General features: G+C 36.9%; 1 pseudogene across 1 annotated transcript in view; it reads right to left on the bottom strand.

The window, feature by feature from the left end:
• LOC149558961 (protein ACCELERATED CELL DEATH 6-like) overlaps positions 1–25,068 on the bottom strand; it is a 48,013-nt pseudogene extending 22,945 nt beyond the window's left edge. The window contains exon 1 of the transcript XR_016365089.1: positions 24,065–25,068. The product of XR_016365089.1 is annotated as a protein ACCELERATED CELL DEATH 6-like (transcript). The remainder of the gene's footprint in view (positions 1–24,064) is intronic.
• Positions 25,069–27,832: the final 2,764 nt, after the last annotated feature.

Here is a 27,832-nt window from a genome sequence, read left to right as displayed (position 1 = left end):
AGAACAATAGTTGTCATTCCATTAATCGAGGTCTGTAGGTAGAAATTCTAGAAGGTTTTGGATAAATCATGTATTTAATATTTGTTGGGTGTTTAGTTGTATTTGGGTGGGAATTTAATATTTATTTAAAGGTAGTTGTATTTGCCTTTTATCCCACATTGGTTGTGTTTGTAATGTCTTGGGTTAGAAGTGCCTATTTAAGCAAGGCTTATTATCATTTGTAATCAAGTTCGGAAAATAGAAGTTTTTCAAGTGTAAGCTCTTGTAGTGAATTTTCAAGTATAAATGGATGCTTTATGAAGCATTTTTGTCATCTCTATCTTCATATTATTTCATTCTTGATTGTGAGTGGGTAGAGTGGTGTGGCCCTCTATCAAAAATGGTTATCAAAAAGGGACTTAACGCTATTCATTCAATGGGTATCAACTACTTCAATCACTTCCAACCAAATAACTACAAAGGATAAGGGTTCAAAAATATCTAACTCTAAGAATGGGAGACAATGTTGATGATGGGATGAGCCTCTAACCAATCCTTGCTTCGTTGTGTCAACTACACTTAGGAGGGTGCCATCTTCTATGAATGCAAGAATGATTTTCACATTGTCAAAATTCATCCAAATACCCTAAAATGAACATCTCCAATAGAAGTCAAACACTTGCCAATTAGGCCCCAATAAATCTTGCCCTACTACTCACAATTAGTAAGTCGTAAAAGGTATGGACACCAGCTCTAACATTTGTTTAAGGGGGAAATGACATCAATGAATTTAACAATGTAAACTAGATGAGATAAATTCATTAACTAACCACTTTCACACTTAGTCATTCAAAACAAGAGAAAGAGGGGCTTTCAAACATAACTCTCAATATAACCTAAGTTAGATTAGCAAAACCAAGTAGGATGAAGGGATGCTAATGCTAAACCCGAATTATATCAAGGAAGTACACAAGCAAGTCCTCTTTCATGCAATGTTAATTAACTTAAGATGTGCAATGTAAATGTAAATTGAACCAATCGATTTAATGACGAGAGTAAAATAGATCCAGGTGTTATATATATGCAATCAGCCCAATTAAGATATACATATAAGTATAACCATTTATGCTAATGAACCTTGGAAAGTTCTGATCAGAAACAACAGTCAATGCTCTATAGTTCCCAAAGGCAAAAGCTGGATGAACAAACCATTTTGTGATTTGCTTTTAAGAGATTTTAAGATCAAGGTATTTGGTTCTAATGTTTTTAGTACACTCTGGAAGGCTTGGACCCAGTCAAGGATACTCTTACCAATTAGAGGTGTTATTGGCTCTTCTCCATCTTTTGTTGTCACAGATAGATCAATTTGGTGGGGGCTATACCTAAATGGAAAACCTTTCACACTTACACAAAGTTGTTCAGCAAAACACTGGAATGTGATGGGAATCTCATTAATTAGTGACTTAGTGATTGACAATCGGATGGGTACTTGGGATGATCTTAGAGCTAGATATGATATCCCAAAAACTCAGAAAAAACATATACTTTAATTTGCAAGGCACTTGGTACATGCAACTTCTTCAAGACCATTGACTCAAAACAGTTTTTTCAAACAACTACTGTGGAGTATTTGATGAAGTATCAGTTAAGCAATTATATACTATGCTTGTTTCTGATCTTGAAATTTTTCAGAGGGTGATCCAAGGGTGGGGTTTGTGTTCTCCCTTTTTTGAATGGTCTTTCTTTTTTCAGTAATTGGGGCAGGCTAAAGTGGAACCCAAAAAAGTTTATTTCAAATGGTTCTTGTTGCTTTAAAAACTTGCTTTAGGACCTAACTTGGAGTCTTTAGGTCTTTCCTTTGGCTATTGTAATTTGTGATGCAGTTGAGTCTTTTGAGCATGTTTTCTTTCAATGTGATTTTGCTGTTATGATATGGTCAATTTTTTTGAGAAATCCTATTGTATGAAACTCAAAGCTAGGTCTCTCATGGAGTGAAAGTTTAGTTGGATATGTTTAAGCTTTTGACTCTAAGCTTAATTCTTTTTGGTCTGGTCTTACATGTGAAATTTTATGGTTCCTTTGGAAAGCGAGAAATGAAGAGGTTCTTCAGCAGAAGGATAGAGGACTTATTGAGTGTACTCGTAAACTCACACATTTTTCCAATTTGTCATAGGTTTCACTCTCTTTGGAAATCTCTATGGTTCACTTTATGACACTGGTCAAGGATGGTATGTTACTTATTCACAAAGACAAAATCGAAGGCCTTCAAATACCTTGATCAATTTAAGGATATAATGGATCCGGATGACATAACAAATTGTTAAAATGATGGAGGATCTGCACATTTCCACTAGAACCTAGCAATCTGCTTCACAAGTTTCTATTGGTTAAAAGGTTCAACTGGCAAGTGATTTTGTTCTAGTAGGTTGGAATGATAAATTGTTTGATGCTTCTTTTCTACAAACTCTAGATTCTAATGATGGATGGGGCCCGAACGTTAATCAATAGCATGTTTAAGATTGACAATTAGTAATATGTACAGCTCTTGATTATCAGTAAGATGTTACTCAACACTTTGTAAAACTTTTTGGTTATTCAGAATAACTCTGATACTGTTTTGATTAGTTGCAAAGTGAAACATATGGGCTGACTACCCTATAAGTCATGCTTAGTAGTGATATGTTTGTCTTAAAAGTTTGTTGTTCTGGTAGCTTATGCTGAACAATTCATTATGAACCTGATGTATTCAGTTTTTAATCTATTCTAATATCGATATGAATATAGGTATATGCTATCGATATGAATATAGGTATATGCTAAGAGATAAAAGAAAGGGTGGAAACCTTACCTTAAAATATGCAAGAGAAGATTCTATTAACTCTGAAAATCGCAAATCTGCAACTATGATTGCGATTTTCGCTGCGGATTTGCGATTCAAAAACTCAAAAAAAATCCAAAAAGCCCAGGCCTCCAGGTACAGGTTGACCAAAAGAAAACTGACCAGATGGTTTATGGATAGTTGGTCAAGCCCTAGATTTAGGAATCAACCTTGAAATGAAATGAAATGTAAAGCAAGCAAGACAAATGTAAATATTCATTTTACTTGATGAAACCCTTGTCAATAAGGATTTTGCAATGCTTGATTGTCGATGTTGAATCTTCAATGAAGGATGTAGAAAATTACCAAACCAAATCCAAATCATCGAGCCATGGATGTAAATGTGCACCAAAGAAGAAGAAGAAGATGAATGCCACAATGTATATCTCCTCCCTTGATGGACAACTGTAACATCCCCTTTTCTAGCCTTAACTAAGAACTATCATATCATTGAACATGGGGCCCGAACGTTAATCAATAGCATGTTTAAGATTGACAATTAGTAATATGTACAGCTCTTGATTATCAGTAAGATGTTACTCAACACTTTGTAAAACTTTTTGGTTATTCAGAATAACTCTGATACTGTTTTGATTAGTTGCAAAGTGAAACATATGGGCTGACTACCCTATAAGTCATGCTTAGTAGTGATATGTTTGTCTTAAAAGTTTGTTGTTCTGGTAGCTTATGCTGAACAATTCATTATGAACCTGATGTATTCAGTTTTTAATCTATTCTAATATCGATATGAATATAGGTATATGCTATCGATATGAATATAGGTATATGCTAAGAGATAAAAGAAAGGGTGGAAACCTTACCTTAAAATATGCAAGAGAAGATTCTATTAACTCTGAAAATCGCAAATCTGCAACTATGATTGCGATTTTCGCTGCGGATTTGCGATTCAAAAACTCAAAAAAAATCCAAAAAGCCCAGGCCTCCAGGTACAGGTTGACCAAAAGAAAACTGACCAGATGGTTTATGGATAGTTGGTCAAGCCCTAGATTTAGGAATCAACCTTGAAATGAAATGAAATGTAAAGCAAGCAAGACAAATGTAAATATTCATTTTACTTGATGAAACCCTTGTCAATAAGGATTTTGCAATGCTTGATTGTCGATGTTGAATCTTCAATGAAGGATGTAGAAAATTACCAAACCAAATCCAAATCATCGAGCCATGGATGTAAATGTGCACCAAAGAAGAAGAAGAAGATGAATGCCACAATGTATATCTCCTCCCTTGATGGACAACTGTAACATCCCCTTTTCTAGCCTTAACTAAGAACTATCATATCATTGAACATAGCTACTTTTCCATATTCATGAGCATAAGAAGGCAATTATAACAATTATTTTACATGTTCATATGAAAGAGATCAACAGTTATACCGAGTTAACTGAATTTCCTTAACCAACAATTAGAAGAGCATTTAATTAGAAAATGCAATATATCTAGCTACCATCGTAAGTGACCATTGCTTAATGGAAAAAGAGATCATTTTCTACTAGTAAAGATATGTTACTATTCATAATCACATGAAGACAGTTTTACAACCACTTTACATATTCAAATGGAAGACAACAAACAGCTATAACAGAATAACTCATTAAACGATATTAACCGTCAAACATAACTTCAACTTGAAATTGCAAATTCATAAAAATAAAATACCCATTACTAGAAGATATTTGAAAGCAAACAGTATCTTTTCCTTGTGCAAGTCTTGGCATTTGGTGAAGAGGAGAAGTATTGCCAAGGGCTTAACCTCCCAATGCAAAACCTTAAGTATCCCCACACAATCTCTACTGAAAAAGGCCCTCCCTACCCCGGGGATTAAGCTTGGGACATCATTGTCCAGCCACTAAGCATCCTGGTGTTAAAGTGTCAACACAACATGAGCTAACATGGACTTTAACATCTCTTGTTACTTGTTTAAGTTAATGATGGTTCTTTTCTTTTATCATGCAAGAATAACCATAGTTCAATGATTGCCATTTCACATCCTACATCTCGACCATGCTAGTCTTCCTGGATGAATCACTGGGTGGATGTATAAGCATTTGTAATCAAAACCAATGTATATGTCAATCTTGCCTTGGCATTATAAAAGATTATTTGAATGTTTAAGCATTAATATTCATAGCCACACTCCAGTTATTCATGATTTGGAAAGAGAATTTTCTTATATGAGCAAAAGCCATAGTTTTGGAGCATTCTGACAATATATACATCAAGAAAGAAGACATCATATCTTGATCGATTCTAACAACATTACTTTAACTTTCCAAGCAGGCTTCAACTATGCCTCACTATATCATTTTAAATATAAAACATAAAGTTTATCAATGGTGATTTCATGATCTAACTGGAGGCCGTCCTTTGCAAAGGGCTTGAATGATTCCTGAGCAATGTTGCAATGCACGATCACTGGTTGCTATGAAAACAAGAACGGTATCAATCAGCTACTATCGCTCTGGTGCAAGAAACTTGGCACCGAATACTAATTATGATCGACGCAACACCTGAAGAAGGCGGAAGCTCTTTCCACAATGAAGAACGGCGATAGATGATGGCGTGTTTGCTGAATTAAAAGAAATGTGGAGAAGAAGATAGAATCCATTCTTAAGGAATCCGATATGACAAGAGAAGAATTTAATGAGATCAAAGGCATAGCAATGGAGATAAAAGCAAGTGGGAAAAGTGAGGTGTTGGCAGCCACACCTATTGCTATTGCAGCACTCGTTTGAAGGAGTGACAGTAGCAGAGCCTACTTCACAGACACCTATTGAACCATATGCAGCAGTTTCAAGTTCAACCAGTTAGCGTACAACATAGTCAGCAAAAGAGGAAACCATAAGATGATATAGCAGTTGCGCAAAGGAAATCAGAAAAATTGATAAAGCTGAAGCAAGAACCTACACCATCTCCCAAGAAAAGGGTCAAGCAGACCATCAGTGGACTTGGAAAGAGGAGAAAAACACTGCAAATCAGTGAGTCAGAGGAGTCTAAGGAAGAAACCAAAGAGAAGCTAGTTGAATAAGCAATTGAAGGAAGGACACCAGCCAGTAAGAAAGCTTGAAAACCTAAGGTAGAAAATCTGAATATGCAGATTATGGATAATGACAATTTTGTTCAATTGAATAAGTATTATAGTTTGTACAATAACATGGATTGGAGACAATTAGAAAATGCCATTGTAAGGAATATGATTCTGAGGAATAAGAGATTTGATAGCATCCAAAATAAGATACCAAAAGATTTGTACAATAGATTGATAAACAGGAAGAAAAGAGTAGTAGAGCAAGACACTAAATTAAGAGAGAATATGATTAATAAATTGTGTGAAGTAAGTACAAAGGAAGATATAGAAAAGATTTTGAAAGGTATAGAACCTTTGCTAAGAAATAAAAGAAGAGCAATTCTTCTTATGGGAGGTAACTATTAAAAAGTCAGGAAGAAAACAGAAGAACCCATAGTAAAATATATGACTTTCATGCCTAAGATCACCAAGGACAGTGCGCAATCGGAAACAATGAGTCCAATTCATGTGGAGGCTAGTACTCCTACTGAAGGTGAAGAAGAAGTTGAAGAGGCACAACAAACTCATTCACCTCCTCACATAGTTATGGGTACTGAATCCATGCAAGTGGATAGTACGCATATGACAGTTGATGTCAAAGAGAATCTGTTTACAGCTTATGGAACTAACATTGCTGGCAATATCGCTGCCTACTCAAGCTTGGATGAAGAGGATGATGAAGAAGCAAAGAAAAATGCTGTAAAGAGAAAGAGAGAGGAAGAAGAAAGAAAGAAAGAGTAGAAAGAAAAGAAACAAAGAGAAAGAAACAAGAAGAGAGAAAGGAAGAAGATGAAAGAAATAAAGAGCAAGAAGCAACAAGAGTTGAAAATGAGAAGAGATTAGAAAAAGAAAGAAAGAAAGCTGAGGAAGAAAGTAAGAGAGAAGAAGAGAAGGAGAAAAGAAGACAAGAGGAAGAAAAGAAGAGCACAGAACTGAAAGCAATTGCACTAATTCCAACAACAACTTCCAGTAACAGCAACAACAGCAACAATAACTAATGATGATGATGATCAGAAAGGGTTAATGAGGTCCTTGAGCAAATTACTTGAAAAGCAAATTACTTGAAAAGAACAAAGCAGTGAAGTTTTTGGAAAGAACGCTAACAGAAGCCTTGGAGAGAATGCAGAAGACAGTCCACATAACTGTCATAAATCCAGACTTACAGACAAAGGCAAAAGAATGGATGAAATCTTTTGATGAAAAATTCACAATCTTGTGTGAAATTGCTTCAATACAAGCACAAGCAAAGCGTGATGCATCACTGTTTGATACAATATGCACAAATGTCAAAAATTATATGAAAACATTCGATATGTGCATTAAAGAGTTAAGGAAGAGCACAGATGAAGGTAAGAAGTTGTATGGACAGTGTGCAATGTCATACAATTACCTATCAGATTTTGATAATCAAATCAAAGGCCAAATGAGTGAGCTTCAAACACTCATTACCAGATAGATGTCTTAATGTTGTCATTTATGACAACATATATTTAGCATTTCATTTATGCAATCAGAGTTAGAAAATTGTCTAAGTGTTAGACAGGTTGCAGTAGGTGAGTGACAGATACAGTATGTACGGACGACAGACTTTGAGTTTGTTCATGCGTAGTTGAGGATTAATAGTTGACAAGGTCACAATGACGTATGTCAATGCACAAACCTGTATGGATAGTACAAAGCAAGCTACAATTAAATTACCAGTTCAGGTAATCAACAGAGTAGAACAGACCACGGCAGCTAATTGGAGTATACAGCTTAAGGAATTATTTTTGAAACAAAATAATTACTTAATCATGTTGGGCCGACATCCTAGATGTTTACCCAAAATTATTTATATTTGGTCAAGTGCATGAAAGCATCAAAGCCAACTAAGCAGCAATTTATTAATTTGTGAGATATAAGTAAAGATCATATCTTGCGCAAATGGTGTGAAGAGTGAATCTGATGCAAATTATATGTGAAGAAAGCTTGAATGATATGTGAGCCTTATGTGATGCGAAATCTAATGTATGATCAGAGCAAGTGCGAGATACAGTAATAAGACAATATTGTATGTATATCTACTCTTGTGAAGAAACTTAATTGTATATTGCATGTTAGGGCAGTGGGCTCTTCTTGCATACATTGTATTTGATCTACCAACTCCTAACAGGATTGAGGCTTTTAACAAGGTCTAGTCCTCTAACAAGGACTCAAGACACTATATGTATTTCATAAACTCCTAACAGGGTCAATATCCTTAACAGAATTCTTTTGTCTAGTGGATCATCTTGTGGGTACCATCCCCACCGGGGTTTTCCCTTGGCCAGGGTTTCCCTAGTTAACAAATAATGGTGTTATGAGCTCTCTTTATGTATGGTTATATTTATTGTTTAGCATTGTTGGTTTACTTTCATATGCAAGTTATAAAGTAATTAACAATATTCAGTTGTGGGCAAAAGTTTGTAGAATACTGATTCACCCCCCTCTTAGTATTTTCTATTTCTAACACCCATTTGAAATAGAGTGATGGTGTGAAAACCTCACAACATGTCACCAATCACTTTGTAAAAGTAAAGGATGCTGCGTTTACCAAACAAGGCCCTGTTGATGTTAGTTTTGTACCACTACATAACATATAGAGATTGAATACTTGACATGGAATATCAAACACTCAATCCCTCTCTTGAAAAGTAAATACTCATAAAGGCATGAGAAAAACTCTAATGTTCCTTACACTTGTGGATACTAACTTAGTTATATTAATGTGATTTGTTGGTTAATCAAGTAGGCAGGCTTACGTTGTTCATTCAAGGATGTTTAACTCTGGTTGTGATGGTGATGATGATGGCTTTGTAAAGTATGTGAGCACCAAATAATGTTGATGGTGATGATGATGGAGGGTGTGTCTACCAATGATGCTTCTCCTTTCTAACTTTCTTCTTCAAAAACTCCAACTACTAAACTACTTGTTGCTCTACTCCCACTCCTATGAATGGAAAGATTAGCAAATGGATGGGGATCGAATCTGATGAAAGCTTATCAGCAGCTCCACCTCCATAGATGCAATGATTCAATGGAAAAACACTAGATTACCACGCATGTCTTCCTAACAAACCACTAGGATGCTAGTGGCCTAGTTTATAGATCCCTACCAAACATCTACTAATATCACCATGCAACTATCCATCTACTCTTACTCTTAACAACTTTCTTGAAGTAAAATCTACTTTAACAACTTCAATGGAAATTAACTCTAACTATTGGAAGTAGAAACCATGCAATAACACCAAGTGTTTTTATCACCATGCAAGTCACAACATTGATAAGAGAAGCAATTTTGGTACTATCTTAAGTAACAATTTTCTTCAACCCTTTACAAATGAGAGCAAATGGCCTTATATAGGGGACAAAATTACAACCAACAATAGAGATTAAGAGGCAAAATCAATGACCTAGATCAAATCTTAGAAACCCTAATTAGGGTTGCCACCTCATCAATGGACCAATGGAAAAAAAAAGTGGTAATCAATAAGAAGGCACCAAAATGGTAGCCAATCATAATCAAACACCTATCCTACCCAAAAGAAGGAGAATTTGCCACTTGGGCTTACATCAAATGATCTTCTAATATAATTCTACCATTTTCTTTCATCTTTCTAGCTAAAGCGATGAACTTGGCTAGCTTGTTATTGACTTCCTTCATGGGAGGGCAAAGCGTGTGCTTCATCTTGAGCTCGGCTGAATTCATCATGTTGCTCGCTGCTTGCAGTGTCTTCTAATGATCCTTCTCATACTGTTTTGCATATCCAATAAAGGCATTGAGAGAGGCAAGGGTGCCCAAATGCTTCTTCTTGATGGCAACCTTCCCCAACTCATCCAATCTCAATCCAAATTTTGTCTCACTAATGTTCTCCTCTTTGATATCTTCAAAATCAAGTGCAACTCCAACATCGCCCAACATAGTTGAAATGGAAGAGTCAACACCTGGGCTGTGTTGTGCAATCTCATTCCATATCTCTTCAAGTATCCTCAATCTGATGGTCAAGACAACAAACTAAAACTCCAACCATACTCATTTCTCTTTTGTCCACCAACTTGGCTCTCTCCAAATATCTCTCTAGTAGCTCAATAAATGCACGTAGCCTAGGAATGGCTAAGTCCTTGACTGGAAAGAAATCCTCCCACTCACTTTCAAATGTTTTGAATTTGTCTCTAATAATGACCTGAATGTCAAGATAAAGTAAGGCAAGAAATTTCGTCCATCTTGAATTATATCATGGATCCAATCCTTGACTTCGCGCAGCTAAGTCAATGTCTCTTTTATATTGCTCTTGCTATCTTGTGGAAGGGCTGCCTAGTGCAACTATTGGATAGGCTAGCAATCCCTCCAATACTTGTTTCCAGCCTCCAACTTTACAATCCTCTCATTTGCCTTTCTCAACCTTTCTCTAATTAAAACCATGCCTTCCTAGATCTCCTCACATTCCATGTCATCCGTGATTCTTCCCAAGTTATGCTCTACTATTTTATAATCCTGAGCTACAATCTCATCCACTGCCTTGCTAACCTTTGGTATGGCAATCTGCACTTTTCGGTGACCCTCATCGCCACTCCTCATTACCTTTGCCACCATTTTTGCAATTTGTTTTTGTTTCTCGCTATCATCCTTTGCCGCTAACCCTTGAATATCTTCAATTGTTCGGACAATCATCACCTCGCCTCTTGGCATAAGCATTTGCCTTAACCATCGCGGTGCAGTGCATCTCCCCAAATTTGGATTTGGTTCGACTAGCAAAGCATCACCAACAGCCTCAGGCACCTAGCTTATTTCCTCAATATCAATTGGCCTATCCTCTTCTTCACTAGTGACTGTCACATCATCTCCATGTTGGTTCTCCGAGAAAGGAGAGTACTCAATACTGTTACTATAACCGCTTGATTTGGAATCAGAGCTTACCTCTACCATGGCCCCTTGTCCACTTGTATTATCCTCTTGGCCTCTAGCCTCAATTATGCTCTCCTTTAATGATGTTGCATTTCGTCTCTTTGCAGGAGGTTTCTAATGTTCTTTACTTTTCTCAACCTCCAAATTTTTCTTCTTGTACTTAACCGCTCTTGGTTGTTGGCTACTGGCTTCACCTTTCTATCTGACTGACTCTGTTGAACCTTCTTCCTCCAGTTTCATCTTCTCATAAGTAAAGCGTACGTTCTGACTTTGTAATTGCCTTAACTTCCCATTATACCACGACTCAGTGTGTAGATCAACTATCCTTGTAACTGCCTCTAAGGAAGGATCCTGATGATCATCCCAATCCACTGGACCCAATTTTGTTCCATCCACTGTATCATAATCCTCTCCTAGCACATTTTCATCCTCTTCTAGTTGATCGGGAATTCCAAGGCCTCTCCATCTGATTGCCCTCATCATGCCTACTGACAATCTCGAGAAAGCTAGCTTTCTCACATGAAAGTCAGCCTTTGCATTGGCCCAAAAATCTTCTATAGTAGGAATATGTTTGAATGTGTTTTCGTGAGATGCCTTGATAAGACCATTAGGATCGAATCCTTGTTTTGCTCTATACCATCCTAGATGATACCATTCTAATTCTTTCTCTGTAGCTACAAAGGCGACAGGTTTGGGGCAAGTATCATTGCCTATTCCAAATGAAAAGGTAATCCCTATCTCACCTTTAAGTTTCATCATCTTGTCATAATGCTCAAGTTGCCTAACCAACTGCATCAAAACTATCTTGTCGGGTGGGTACCTTGGAAGTCTCTTGGGACAAACTGTAATTCCCACCACTCTAATATATGTGAATTGTGGAAATTGGATGAAACAACTCCCATACTTCTTAACTTTTACTTCCGCTTCTGATGAGAGTCTCCTAGCAGGTGTCCCTTGTAATATCTTTATCGTCTTCATGGGAAAGGCGTCATAAAACATCTTATAATCTTTGGCATTGTGCAAATGAAGCTGTGGATAGTACTCATGCACCAAGCATTGCTCCAGCCCATTGCCAATCACTCCTAAGGCCTTAAGTCCAAGATTTTCATATAGTCTCGCAATCAGATAGAAAAGATAGGATCCCATATGGAATTGCTTTTGATTTTGCACCGCCCTAAGTTGCAACTCTAGATTTTCACTTATAATTCTAGCCCAATCAAATTTTCTCTTTCCATTTTTAATTTCATCCATAAAGTAGTACATCTAGTTTTCGAATTGCATACCTTGAGCCACGCCCATGATTTGGCTGAAAAACACAATAAGATCGCTATACTCTGGTTTGAAATTTGACTCGATGAGCTTTGATGACCTGGTAACTCCCTTCTTGCCTTTGTGTAACCAATTTTGCTTTCGATGAATGAAGTAGGCCTCTTGATTTTCCTGAAATAACTTGGTCGCCTAATCCATCATTACCACTGTCATGCCTTTATACTGGAAAAAACTGAATACTTCTTCGACCACTTGTCCACTACTGTTAGCCAACACTCTCTTCCCTTCATCGAAAATGATGAACTTGGTCACAATATCAAATCGAGATGCACATTCCATTACCAATTCCGGACAAGGCAATGTAGGAGGGAAAGTCGCCATGTGTACAATTCCACTCTTGTAGATCTTCTTCGCTATGGGGGATTGTCCCTTCAATCTATCCTTCAATTGTACCATGTTTACAATGTTGATATTGGTATCACTTATTCACCTCACTTTCAAGAAGGTGGTCTTAGGCATCATGTTTTCCTTGTCTTTTTTGGTATTTATTCCCTTTGGGTTCTTGCTTGCACTAACCTCTACCATCCTAAAAACTTATTTCTACCCCTTCATTCTAAATGATATGGACTACACTTATCAATCTCCAACCTTCTTTCTATTAATGGAATCTAGTTTATTTTTGCCTCTCCAAGTCCTATCTCTACACTTATAAATCTCCAAACTTCTTTCCTAGGGATGGGACTACCACTTATTTCTACCTCTTCATTACCTTAGGATAGAGGACACTTATATCTCCCAACTTCAATTCTAGGGTGGTCTAGCTTATTTCAGCCTCTCCAAATGTCCTATCATGAATCTACACTTATATCTGCCAACTTCAGCTTATTAATGGAATGATGAAGTGGTGGATGATGAGTGCAAGAAGAAAATAAGGGAAACAGACCAAGCAAGAACAAGAAATAGAATCCGCCTTTAAAATCAATCTTCACCTCTAAAAATGAATAGAATTTTACCTTAAATCTACCTTTACCAATAATCAAGTCCTCTTCAAGTTCAAATCAAATCTTAGAAATCTCAATCCTCCTTACAAATAATGATGCCCTAGCAAAAATCAGAATTTCAACTTCCTCGAAATTGCCCACACTTGCCAAAAATCAGATCTTAAATCACGTTGTACTTTCACCAAATAAAATCGCCAAATTCTGGAAGGAGAAATCAGACTTCAAAAAAATCACCCAAGCTGGAAAAAATCAGATCTGCTCTCGTCCTAGGGCAGAAATTTGCCCAAGCAAGAAGGAGAAAAAATGCCGCCAAGAAATGGAGAAATCTGCCCCAAAAATTGCGCATGCTGAAATTTGCCTTCCTTAGGAGAAAATCGCACATCTGAGGAGGAGGAAAAAGGAATGAGGAAATAAGAGAGGTGGAAGCCCCTCTTATACCAAGATTTTTCCTCTCCAAGTGGGCCGACCTACATGAAGGGAAAACAAAATTAAATTAGTCCCTCAATTAATGCTAGATTTAAATGCAATATTAAAATTACTTAGCCCTATACTGAAATTGGCCCATTTAGTTGTTAGGTTTGATCAAGAATTGCAAAATAGAAACAAGGTAAGCCTAGGAGATGTCAAAATTTTCATTTAATAACGTTTTGACAATTAAAATATCATTAAAATTGAATTTAACAAGCCAAAATCAATTTTCAATTCCAAATTACCGACTTCCTTCAACATTTCTAAAATCCTCTAGGCTAAATTTCAACCAAATTAATGAGATTTTGCAATTTAATCTAATTTCAATTTTGCAATACAATTTTATTTTTTGACAAAATTAATCCTTTTCCTAACGATCAAAATTCAAACTCCAATTTCAATTTCACTATCAAAAATTTCCTTTTTCACCAAAAAATTCAAGATTTTCCAACACAACTAAATCTAACAAATTCATTTTGAAAATGCTCAAGCTTATACAATTATTTCAAATTTTCAAAAATCCATCTAAGTCCAAAATTTGCAATTTATCCTACCAACTAACCATCGAAAAAAATTGTTGTTTTTTAATTCTATTTGGCCTAAGGATAAAATTATATGTTCCGAAAAAATTCAAGTTTTGCACCAGGTGAAAAATAAACCAAATCAAATCTCTTCTGACCCGAAGGCATCCCAAGTGTAAAATTTTCAAATTGAAAACCTCTAGACAACTCCAAAAAATTTGCTAAGGCAACCGAAAAATTTCCAACACCGCAAAAATTGCCAAAGTTTGCCTGAAAAAAGGGGGTCCTCAAAAGTTTTGGGGCAATGGTGTGAAAACCTCACAACAGGCCCCAGGATCTTAACAATTTTACTTTTGTATTCTATCAAATTTGTTGGCATTTTGGTTGAAAAGATATTTGGTTGACTTTGGAGGAATCACATAGAACTGGGACAATGTAAAAGGATCTCAATACTACTCACATTGTCTTAATACCCAAAAATCAAATCCTACCAGCTTTGCAAAGTTTAGTCACATCTATCTCTGCAACACCATCTAGAAAATTTTATCATAAGCTATTACCCTAAGGCTTGCAAAACTCTTTAACAAGATCTTGAGCCTATGCAATTCCTTGAATTAAATTTCTTTTTGTCATATTCCTAGGGAGTGGAACAGAATGGCTGAGTGTCTAGCAAAGTGGACTTTGACTAGCAAAGGGGAGATGTTGTGGGCTGGGAGGGATTATCCCCAAATTGGATTGAGAGTTTGGAGAGGCTAGTCTTGGAAGGAAGGATTATGTAATGGCCTTTTGTATTGTTCCTTCTGAATCTTTTGCTTGGTGGTTGATATTGTAGGTGGGCTCTGGGCCTTCTACTTTGTACTACTAATTTGTTCTCGGATAAAATTTTACCCCTCTTTCAAAAAAAAGTGCTTGCAAAACATTTCTTAGGTATTACATCAAAAGAGAAGGGTGGTTTTGTCTCGAGAAAATAGACTATTGAAGGAGCAATAATAGCACATGAATTTCTACATTCTATTCATCAACAGAAATTTTTTACATCAATAATAAAATTAGATATGATGAAAGCATGTGATAAGGTAAATTGGGATCTCTTGAAGTCTAGGGGCAATTGGGTTTTACAACAAAATGGTGCAAACGGAATCTATTGTATCTCAATAGTGCAGAGTCTTTGTTAAACTAAATGATTCATTGGCTGGCTTCTTTTCTATGTCCCACAGGGCGCAACAAGGAGATCAAATAAATCATTAGGGACAACTAATCCATAGTCGTATATCTCTTATACACATTCCTTGTTTGCAGATAATACATTACTATTTGTAGAGCCTTTTGTTAGAGAAGCAAAATGTATTAAATATGTGCTGGAAAATTACCAGGTTATGGGGTCAAGCGGTTAACCCGGGGAAGTAAAGAAAAATTACTCCAACATACTAGTACGTTGATTAGTGGTCGCATTCTATCCATCTTGGAATTTAAGGGAGGACAACCTTCCTTGTAACTATCTTTGTATCCCTTTTGTCACAAAGACTCACAAATCTTATTTTGGAACAAGATCTACTTAGCGATCCAAAGTCGGGTGTGAAAGGAAGCCTAAGTGCGGAAACGCTTCCAAATGCTAAATCTAACAAGAGAGATGACGCTGAAATTTATCTCACAAAAACTTAAACTATTGCAAGCTAAATAAATACATATAGAAAGATTCAACTCGTAAACACAGAACACAAGATATACGTGGGAAACCCTTCTCGGGAAAAAACCCACCACTCCAAAGCCAAACTCAATTGTATTATCAGCAACAATAGTTACAATACAATCTACAGAGTCACAACTCTCCAAGAGTATTCAGCTGTGATATCAAATCCAGAACAATTCCAGCAGCATAACAATGCTCACACCCCATAATTTTCTACAACAATGCCTTGTACTTATAGAGTTTTTGTACAAGAGGAAACAGTTTCTAAAGCGTCTACATTCAACAAATCTATAACTTATTTTAGAAACTTCCTTATGCACACCCTTGCATAAAAAACAAATCATAATAGAATAAATCACCAAAAAATAGAAGCTTTCTATTTTCCTACTCCAAGTCTTTTCTTGTGGAAGAATCCAGTTTTATTTAGCAACTTTCCATGAAAGCATAAATAAAACAAAAAATTATGGTAAGGCTGAGTCACCTTATCCCAACAATCTCCCACTTGACGAAGACCTTACAAGAGTTGTTGTATCACAGCACAGGCCCCAAGGCCCATAGAACTAACACACCATCTAAACTTCTCAATGTTCACTAGCTTTGTCAGTGCATTCGCAAGATTCTCCAAAGTCACAACCTTTTCTAACTTCACCTTTCCATCTTCCACCATATCACGAACAAAATGATACTGTACATCAATATACTTTGTTCTGGCATGGAAAATAGCATTCTTTGCTAAACAGATAGCACTTTGGCTATCACAATAGATAGTAATCTGTCCTGCATCAAAACCAATATCAAAACACAATCTCTTAAGCCAAATGGCCTCTTCAAAAGCATGAGTAGCTGTCATGTACTCTACTTCCGTAGTAGACAAAGCAGCTACAGCTTGCCGCTTACTCATCCAACTAATTGCAAAACCAAACATCATAAAAGCATATCCACTGGTGAATCTTCTGCTATCAATGTCGCCTGCCCAATCTGAATCCACATATCCACGAATGCAAATAGAACGACAAGATACAAAAGAGTTACCTTGAAAACACAAGCAATACTTAGATGTGCCTCTCAAATATCTGAACACTCTCTTAACTGCATCCCAATGCACCCTTCTAGGAGTAGCCATATATCGACTAAGGACTCCCACTGCTTGGGCAATGTCTGGTCTTATACAAACCATAGCATACATCAAACTGCCAACAGCACTCGCATAAGGTACTCGAGACATGTCCTCCATTTTAGTAGGAGATTTTGGACAATCCTCCTTAGATAACTCTATTCCATGTAATATTGGAACAACTAATTGCTTGCAAGCTGTCATGCTGAATTTCTCCAACACAAAGTTTACATACTTCCTCTGGCTCATCCAAAGCTTTCTGCTAGCTCTATCTCTAATGATCTCAATCCCAAGAATATATCTGGCTGCACCTAGATCTTTCATCTCAAACTGTGCTACTAACTAAGACTTCAAATCTGAAATCATTCTTTTACCATTCCCAATAAATAACATATCATCCACATATAGGACTATGATAAGAATGTGACCATTTTCAGATTTATAATACACAGAATGGTCAGATTTAGATCTCAGAAATCCCAAAGACAACACAGGTGTCAAACTTTTGATACCACATTCTAGGAGACTGTTTCAAACCATATAGAGATTTCTTCAACTTACAAACAAGATTTTCTTTACCTTTTTCAACAAAATGCTCTGGTTGTGACATATAAATTTCCTCCTTCAAATCACCATGAAGAAATGTTGTCTTTTCACATCCATTTGCTCAACTTCAAAATCATAAGCTGCTGCAAGTGATAACAATAATCGAATGGATGTCAACTTTGCTATAGGAGAGAATATTTCACCATAATCAATTTCCTCCACTTGTGAATAGCCCTTCGCAACCAACCGTGCCTTATACTTCTCAACACTACCATCTGGACCCACTTTCTTCTTGAACACCCATTTACATCCAACAAGTTTTCGTCCTTTAGGCAAAGGTACCAAATCCCATGTAGCATTCTTCTTCAATGCTGCCATCTCTTCATTCATGGCTTCTATCCAGAAATCTATATCATTCATACCCATAGCCTCTCTAACAGTCCTAGGCTTGTCAATGTTAGAAATCAAAGCAAATATACAACTGGAATCCAACAAAGAATATCCAAACCTCTCAGGTGAATAACCAAATCTATCAGGTCGTTGTCTATCATGAGTAGACCTCCTCAAAGTTTGAGGTTCAGGTTCTTGCTCTTCTTCAGAAATTCCAGAGCTACTTAAGCTCTCCTCATTCTCAAGTCTATCAAGAGCTCGCAGTTCTTCTCCCTTAGAGGTAGTAGGAAAATGAACTACTTCCTTTTTCTGCTTCTCTTCCTTCTCTGGCTACAAAAGAACTATGGAAGGTTTCAGCTCACAAAATATAACACTTCTACTATAGAGTACCTTCTCTGCAACTGGATCCCAAAGCTTGTAACCTTTCACACCGACACCATAGCCAATGAAGATACACTTAACTGCCTTGTTCTCCAACTTTGATCTTTTTACACTTCGCACATGAGCATATGCCTCACAACCAAAGACTCTGAGATGTCTCAAAGAGGGCTTCTTATTAGACCATGCTTCCATAGGTGTCTTCTCAACAAGTACTGAAGTAGGAGACCTGTTAATTAAATAACATGCAGTGGCTACTACTTCAGCCCAAAACTTTTGTTCAAGACCAACACCACTCAACATACTCCTAGCCCTCTCCATCAGTGTTCTATTCATCCTCTCTGCAACTCCATTTTTTTGTGGGGTGTATGGAGTTGTCTTATGTCTCTCAATTCTGTGATCCTTACAAAACCTATCAAATTCTGCTGAACAAAACTCACCACCATTATCAATCCTCAAACACTTAATTTTTCTACCAATCTAATTTTCAACCAAGGATTTAAATTCCTTGAACTTATTAAAAACTTTAGATTTACTTCTGAGAAAATACACAAATGTCCTTCTACTATAATCATCTATGAATGAGACAAAATACAAAGATCTAGATATCGAAGGAACATTAACTGGACCAAACACATTTGAATGAATATAATCCAAAACCCCATAAGACTTGTGAGAACTGGAATAAAAGGAAACACGATGTTGTTTACCATAAATACAATGTTCGCAGAAGTCAAACTCCATATTACAATCATCAAGGCCTTCAACAAGGCTATTATTTTTCAAGGTTCTAAGACCCTTTTCACCAATGTGACTAAGTCTTTGGTGCCATAACATTGTCTTCTCAACAGGGAGCTTCATCTCCAAAGTATTAGCACCCTTAGGTACCCAAAAAACACAACCATTACATGTAGAAACAATGGTCTTCTTCTTTTCCTGATCTGCTGGTGACGATGAAGAATCTAAAGCCCTTTTCTTGGACTTCACAGAAGTGTTATTGCACTAAATTGTGCATGCATCCAGCCTATACAAGGTGCCAATCCTAACACCCTTAGCAAGGACCATAGAACCTCTTGTCATCTTGCATCCATCACTTGAGAAAACAATCTGCACACCCACATCACCAAGCTTGCTGACTGAAACTAGGTTTCTTCCTAAACCAAGGATATGCAGTACACCATCAATCCCTTTCACTCTACCATCAGGGAATCGGATCTTGACTCTACCACGACCAACAATATTCGGGTGAGAGTTATCACCCAGATACACCTTTCCACCATCAAACTCTTCATACTTTGAGAACCAATCTCTGTGAGACGTCATGTGGAAAGAAGCACCTGAATCTATCAACCAAATATCTTTTGATGTATATGTTGCCAAGGCTGCAACAAAAGCATCTACATCATCTTGAGAAGATTTATCAGTATCAGAATCAGAGATATCCTTTTTGCCTTTCTTTTTCTTCTCCTCTTTGCAATCTCTTCGAAGATGTCCAATTTTGCCACAGTTCCAACATTTTGCCTTGGATTTTGTACCAGGAGACTTGGATTTTCCCTTCTTGTCCTTTTTCTTGCCTTTCTCTATTGTTCTACCACGAGCAACAAGGGCCTCCTTAGCCATCTCAGAAGACTTTTTTCGCATCTCTTCAAATAACAGTGAACCAACCACATCCTCCAATTTGAAAGTGGTTGTTGTGCTTCCAATAGCCATAACAAGGTGGTCCCATGAATCTGGCAAAGAACATAACATAAGCATGCACTTATCTTGATCATCAATCTTATCACCAACTGAATTCAACTGAGCAATCAACATATTAAACGCATTCAAGTGATCGGCAATAGAACCTCCTTCATCCATTCTCAAAGAATACAACTTCTTTCTTCGAAATAAATTATTTACCAAGGATTTTCCTTGATAAATATCACCAAGCTTTTTCCAAAGACTAGCTGCAGTCTTCTCTTCATGAATATTCAAGAGTACAGAATCAGCCAAACAAAGTCTTATCAAACCCTTGGCTTTTCGATCTGCCTTATCCCACTCTTCTTGCAATTTAGTTTGAGGTTTCATTGAAGAAACCGCATCCCATAGATCTCTATCTACAAGCATGTCCTCCATTTTAAGTTTCCACAACTCAAAATTGCTGCCATTGAACTTATCCATCTCTACTCTACTGGATGTGCTTGCCATATCTAACCTGCAATAAGGATTATGAAAAAAAAACCTTTGCAAAACTCCCACTGAAATTAGATCAGCACAAAAAACCTGTCTACCCAACAATAATAACAAAGTTGGCCAGGCTCTGATACCAATTGAAAGGAAGCCTAAGGGCGGAAACGCTACCAAATGCTAAATCTAACAAGAGAGATGATGCTGAAATTTATCTCACAAAAACTTAAACTACTGCAAGCTAAATAAATACATATAGAAAGATTCAACTCATAAACACAAAACACAAGATATACGTGGGAAACCCTTCTCGAGAAAAAACCCACCACTCCAAAGCCAAACTCAATTGTATTATCAGCAACAATAGTTACAATACAATCTACAGAGTCACAACTCTCCAAGAGTATTCAACTGTGATATCAAATCCAGAACAATTCCGACAGCATAACAATGCTCACACCCCATAATTTTCTACAACAATGCCTTGTACTTATAGAGTTTTCGTACAAGAGGAAACAGTTTCTAAAGCGTCTACATTCAACGCATCTATAACTTATTTTAGAAACTTCCTTATGCACACCCTTGCATAAAAAACAAAGCATAATAGAATAAATCACCAAAAAATAGAAGCTTTCTGTTTTCCTACTCCAAGTCTTTTCTTGTGGAAGAATCCAATTTTATTTAGCAACTTTCCATGAAAGCATAAATAAAACAAAAAATTATGGTAAGGCTGAGTCACCTTATCCCAACAGGGTGACTTCACGGAGAAGGTAACTGTCTCTTGCAAGAAGAATCACCATGAGCAAAGAAATGATGGCTACCGTCCCTAACTATTTCTTCTCAGTGCTCCAAATGCCCAAAGGAGTTTATGATGGCATAGTTAAAGCAGCTAGACTGTTCCTTTGTAGCTTACAACCCCCCTTTTTGCTTAAAAGATTTTGTAACATCAGGATATTCTACATCTTTATGTAACATCAGGATATTCTACAACTACAAATCAGCTGAATTTAATATTCTAATTATCTGATGAGATATATCTAAACTAATACTGAAGTTAATCTAAAACTCTATATCTATTTTTATTACTGATTATCAAATTTATTCTACTATTTGAGAATACTGAATTTTAACTCTAATCTAAATTATTGTCAGAAAACTGCATCTAATATACTTAAAGAATCAATTTATTATACATCTAATTACAGGGAAAGAATCTTTCAGTTATATACATATAGAAATAAAGAAACTTAAATAAAACAAAGATACGTACTGATTTACTTGAAAGACTTTTCCAATTAATTGACCAAGCTTTGACTTTAGTGAGAGGATAAGCATTAACGTAGGCTTAACCTCCCAACCGCGGACCTTTTTACTTATCCCCACAAGTTCTAAATAAATAGAACGGCCCTCCCTACCCTGAGGTCAGGCTTGGGATGTTCATCGATCCAGTCATCGAAGTACTCAGGTGGGTTGAGGTCCCAACAACTATTCGATTGAATAGCTGAAGTATCAGGACAACAACGCAATCATTTTGTTGTGGCATGTTCGCCCTTTTATCGCCCTGGCCAAGGATTTCAGAGGTGGATTTTTATAACCCAATCTCCACCGCTCAGCTTGACAATTAATTCTTCAAAGTGGATTTACATGAGCTAATCAGATTATTTATTTATTAACAATTACTGATAATCTTTCTTATTTTTCTTGTGTCAAATTCATCTACACCTTTCACCATCAGCAAATCTTTAGATCGGTGATTCCTCGGTGCCTGAATCCATTACATCTTATACTTAATCATAAGATTTTGGTTCTGCCTTCTCAAATCTTCCTTAGTACTCAGACTTGATCTTTATTACTGGTTTGATGGATTGATACATAACAATTCATAACATAACTCCACAGATTTATGACATGGGTTGATATTGGTAAAGTTTTACACAAAAAAAAATAACATTGAGATAAAATCAAACAGCAAAAAGAGATCAGAGATCTTATTAATTTCTTTATCAACACTGTCTTAGACATTACTTACTGTTATTGCTAAACAACGTTTGCAAAACTCGATTGATATTATACTAATGTGATAAGCACAAGTGTGGAATTATGACTCAATTTGTACATTCATCCTCTTCACAGTGATTCAACCCGACTCAGAAAAGAAGACAGAAAAAGAGATGGAAAAGAAACGTATGCAAAGGAGATATAAACATTTTCAGTTCACCCTTACTTGTCTACAGTATACTGTGCGCCCTGCTTGGAGAAGTATTCAGCGTACACTGAAGTCTGTAGCTCAGAAAGTATGCAAGGACGGCTTCACGTAATTTCAGATGAATGATTTCGTGGTGGAACCAGATATTAAGGCAAACGTTGGAAGCTGAGCAGAGAGGTCGATGGATATTTAGAAGGAAGACTTAGGACCGATTACTCACAGCAAAGAGACTTTCATTATGCACTAGCTCGGGTTACAAGAAAATGAAACCTCAGACCATGACGAGAGCATGAATAGACGGATTTCTTGTTGTTACTTCCCCGAAAACAACAAAGACCACATATAAATTGATATTGCAGGGCTTTACATCTTCTGCCGTTACAAGACTACAATGCGATTTGAATTTCCATCGATTGGAATATGAATCGTTGGAACAAAAGGTGGAAAAAGGTTTTATTAATATAATTTAATGTTGTATTATTATTTTGGTTAAATTATAATTAAGTATATATAAGGTGACATTATTGTATTATATATCTAATATAATAGTGACACTTTACAAATATTTAATTATGATTTTAATCAAAATAATGATATATTATTAAATGATAGTACTATTAAATAAAGGTAAGAATTTTCTTATTTAGTTTTTAAAATCTTATATTATTTTTAGCTCATGTAACTTCCCACTTTGTTATTTGTTGTCAAGCTTTAACGATCCTGCCATGGCGACTTTTGATCAAACCTGATATTCCTAATAACTAGGTCATATGATCATTCCATTTCCGTATGACCTCATTTCGCAATGCTTCCCCTCCTTCTCGAGTCTTTATCCTGCAACCTTCAAAACAATCATTCTCGCCAAAACATCGATTTCATAATTCCTAATTTGTTAAATAATATCGTTAGGAATTTCATCGTAAATAATAACTGACTGAACATCGACTAAAATTTTTTTTTTATTTTCATGATCACAATGGCTAGAAACTATATTCACTTCACATGAACACAACGGCTAAAAACTATATATTCATTTAGTTCTTTAAAACGATGCAATGCCTTAAGATAACTGCTTCAATTTCACATGAACATGAATAAATAAAACAACGGCTATAACTACCATGATGGAACAACGACTAACTTCACTTGAACTTGAAAATTTATTCTGGTTCAACGGCTAATTTTAACTAAGAGAAATTAGGGCAAAAATTGGGATGTAACAGATTTTGTTTGGTCGCCAAATAATCAGAAGAGTTTTTGCAGATTATTTGAACAGTGAGTTTTCTCATTCATAACGCCATCGAAAGTTTGAACAATAAATAAGCTAGAAGGACAATAAATAACGATTACACCATTGAAGTTATCAGATCAAAATCAGTACATCATAAGCTAGAAGGACAATAAATAACGATTACACCATTGAAGTTATCAGATCAAAATCAGTACCGTGATACAAGCTTCCCTTCTTGCACATCTGATTACAAATATTCTCTTGAGCAGCAGCAAAGAAAAGATATTGAGGCATGCAACAATTGAAACTTCCTTTTAAATGTGGCAGCAACAGAACTTGCCTCTACTACCGCTGTTGCAGCTCCCTGTATACTTACAGTCAAACAAGGTTGCCAAAATAACCTGGAAAGCAGCAATGAGTACCCAGATTACTTCTAAACAATTATTGGCTTCAGGAACAACACTCAGACCCTTATTATTCTTTTCTGAGCAGCAGCAAAGCCAAGGTTATGAAGCATAAAACAAATGAGACTTCTTTTATAATGTAGCAACAGTCATACGCACTAGGAAGGAGCCTCGGATATTCAATCCCACACTACAATAAATTTCACTGTCACTCTAATGTATTCGATTTCAAGAGGCATTTTGTTCTTAAAAACTATATAAGAAAAATTGAACTTGCAAAATCGACCCACAACGCTGTCTTTTGTATCTGGCACCCACAGACTCCAAAGTTTCCACAGACAGCCTCTAAATTACACGCAAGGGTTAACCTAAGGGTTCGCCTGTTCCCATTAACGCTTTCATTCTGACTAAAATAGTCGTCCACCTTTCCATATAAATTTCCAGTCATTTTCTCATCGCCCAACGCACAGAAATCAGTCAAGAACTTACCCATACTGAATGCAGTTTTAGTTTCCCACAGTCAACCAAGTTACACCCTTCGCATGCACATTTTAATTGAACCGCCAAGTAATATGGTGATTCGACAATGTCACCAACACTATAAAACCCTCCAAAAATCACAGTCCAAATTATAGAACAACGAGCACTCAGGAAAACTGAAAAATCGTCATTTCGATCAAAACCCAAGCACAGGTATTGCCTCCGAATGAAACATGCCCAATTTCACTTTCTAAATATTTTATTTCTTTCCGTCTGCCGAGGAAATGAAGAATTTTTTCCAACTTTGGAAAACAATTGCGTGTCTTACTAAATGACCATGGCAGCCTTGACTATATTTATTATTATTATTATTTCTATGAGACTTTTTCCACCTGATGCGTATATATTTCCTTCTTATTAGGTTTCAAATCGTGTCATTTTTACAAACATACAATATTGATTAAAATGGAGAGGTACAAAAAAAGACACAAATAAAGTAATTATTACTCCTATAAAGTAATTATTACTCCTATGCCCTCTTATAGGGAGAGCATACACCAATGTTGGAATAGTCTCAAGAGTCAAAGTTCTAAAAATAAAAATAAAAAAATTCTTTTTTTTTTAATGAATAGTCTTTTTTTATTAAAAAAAAATACTAAGATTACAATTCACAAAAAAGGGGTCAGGGGATACAAGATCACCCTGCGAATGAATTCACACAGTCGAAGCCGAACTAAAAACACAGCAATCGCCAAAAACAGAAACTATTCATCAAAAATATATATAAAGCAACCTCAGGTTGCCAAAGCAGTGCTAACTGAGGGTGGTGGATCTTTATCATGAAAACCTCAATCATCTCTAGGATTGGGGGGCGGGCTGGGAATAATTTAGCCATCATCAGCAGCAACAATAACCAGAGGATCAGTTGCAGTTTTCGCATCTTTAACCTCTGGTTGTGGAGGAGAGATCGCCAAGTCCAGGTGAGGTCACTTCCCTAAATGAGCCCGACGAGTACTTGGAAGAGGAGTCGAGGACCGACCAGAGCCACCACAAGGTGGGGAAGCTAAGCAGCACCTCCATCCGCCATCACCACCATTGGGAGAGCAGTGGCTAGAAGCCTAGGAGCACGGGGTGTGTGAGTGGCGACCTAAGGAATGGCACCAAAGACGACAGCCATGAGGCATCGAGGCAAATGCCGAGGCATTAGGAGGAACTCTGGCAATAGTATAGGGAGTATAGCCCCAGTGGTTCAACAACTCCTACAAGTGAGCGACCTCAAGGACAACTTTGTTAGCTTGCACTTGAATCTGCATAATTACATTGTTACAAATGCATGCCTTAGTGTACATAGCAATATTAACATCCAAAAAACTATGTGTGAAAAGAACAGCATTCCTATCTTTTCATAGAGAAAACAAAATTTCCATCCTGAAGGTATGCCAAATCTAGTTGAACTTCTAAGGAATTCTGGGGGAGTCACCCAGCAAGATCATGTGCCAAGAAAAGAATTCAGGCCTGAATGGCTTGAAAAAATCATGAATCCAGTGCCAATAATTTTGAGCACGCTTACAAAACCAAAAAATATGCAAGAAAGACTCTAGTTGTCCACAAAAGGGGCACCTAGGATTAGGAACCCCACTGTGTTTGAGTCGAGGCCCTAGGGGAAGACCTTGGAAGGCCAAGCACAAAGCAAAATGAGCAATCTTAGGTTCAGTCATAGGATCCAAATGGTATCAAAGCATTTTTTCTTTTGAGAAAGAGAAGATTGCAAATGCCATCTCTGGTTGAGTGTGTCCACCATCGGAAGATGGGGCGAGAGCCATCTGTATCCCAAATTTGGCTTGTAATTGGAAAATGGAGTGGCAGGATACCACTTCTAATCATGCTACCAAGAGTGAATAGACTAAATCCCAACTTTATGAACTAAGTGCACAGGGATGGAAGAGAGTAGAAGGTCAAAAGTCTGTTGATCTAAATGGATAAGGCAGTATTGTACTTGCATGTAATTGGAAAATGGAGTGGCAGGATACCACTTCTAATCATGCTACCAAGAGTGAATAGACTAAATCCCAACTTTATGAACTAAGTGCACAGGGATGGAAGAGAGTAGAAGGTCAAAAGTCTGTTGATCTAAATGGATAAGGCAGTATTGTACTTGCATGTCTTCCCAGGTCCTGAAACTCATGGTGACCCTTAAGAAGAGGTCCTTAGGAGTCCTCATGCCACCTTTGAAAAACGCAGAGCACTAACACCTTGAGTCTTGGCGAGGGGAGTACCCTGAATGGAAAACAGGGGAGACCACCAAATGTTTTGTTGATTCAAGGAGAGGCCATTATAGAACTCATCTCCAGCCCAACGAAGCCAAGGCTTAATAGCTTCCTAGGCTTTTCGTATGCTCTTGATGACAAATGAGCCTTGTATGGCCATTGGTTCACGCATGATGAGAAGGGTTTGGAAACTAATCCCCTTCCACACAAGCCTGTTAACAGGAAAGCCAGAAGAAATGCAGTGCCGAACCAGAATCTTCCAGGCTTCATCTCTAGAAATAGCTCAAATAATCCATTTTGCATAGAGAACAAGGTCTTGTTTCTGGGTGGAAAGCAGGCTAAGACCACTAGATTCTTTTGGGAGACAACAAAAATCTCAGGCAACTCTGTGAAAACCATGATGATTAGAACCAAAGGCCCAGAGAAAATCCGTAAGCAATCTTTTCAACTTCAGATATGAAGCTCTGGAGGGAGCCTAACAAGAGGAATAATACACATGAGTGGTTGCCAGAATCTTCGAGCAAATATGGAATTTCCCAATAAGGGAGAGTTGTTTTGTGATCCAATAATCAAGCTTCTTGCTAATCTTGGCTAGCACAACATTCCAAAGTTCCACAGGCGAAGCTTGGAAGGCAAAAGGAATGTCAAGAAAGCGGAATATTTCCCCATGCGTAACCTGTTTCCACTCAAACTATCTAAGCCAAGGTGGAGCTGGCAAAAATGACTGGCAAAAGCAGAGCGTTTTATGCCATTAAATGGAAAAATTAGAGGCTTGACAAAAGGTGTCCAAGCAACTTAAAGCATTGTTGATGTTTTTTTCTTCTTCTAAAAG

This window comes from Cupressus sempervirens, chromosome 5, assembly GCF_028749045.1.
Source record: "Cupressus sempervirens isolate cs-2001-9-10 chromosome 5, ASM2874904v1, whole genome shotgun sequence".
In the NCBI taxonomy this organism is placed as follows: Eukaryota; Viridiplantae; Streptophyta; class Pinopsida; order Cupressales; family Cupressaceae; genus Cupressus; species Cupressus sempervirens.
Note: the sequence above shows the minus strand (reverse complement) of the source record. Positions and strands in the feature narration are given on the sequence as shown.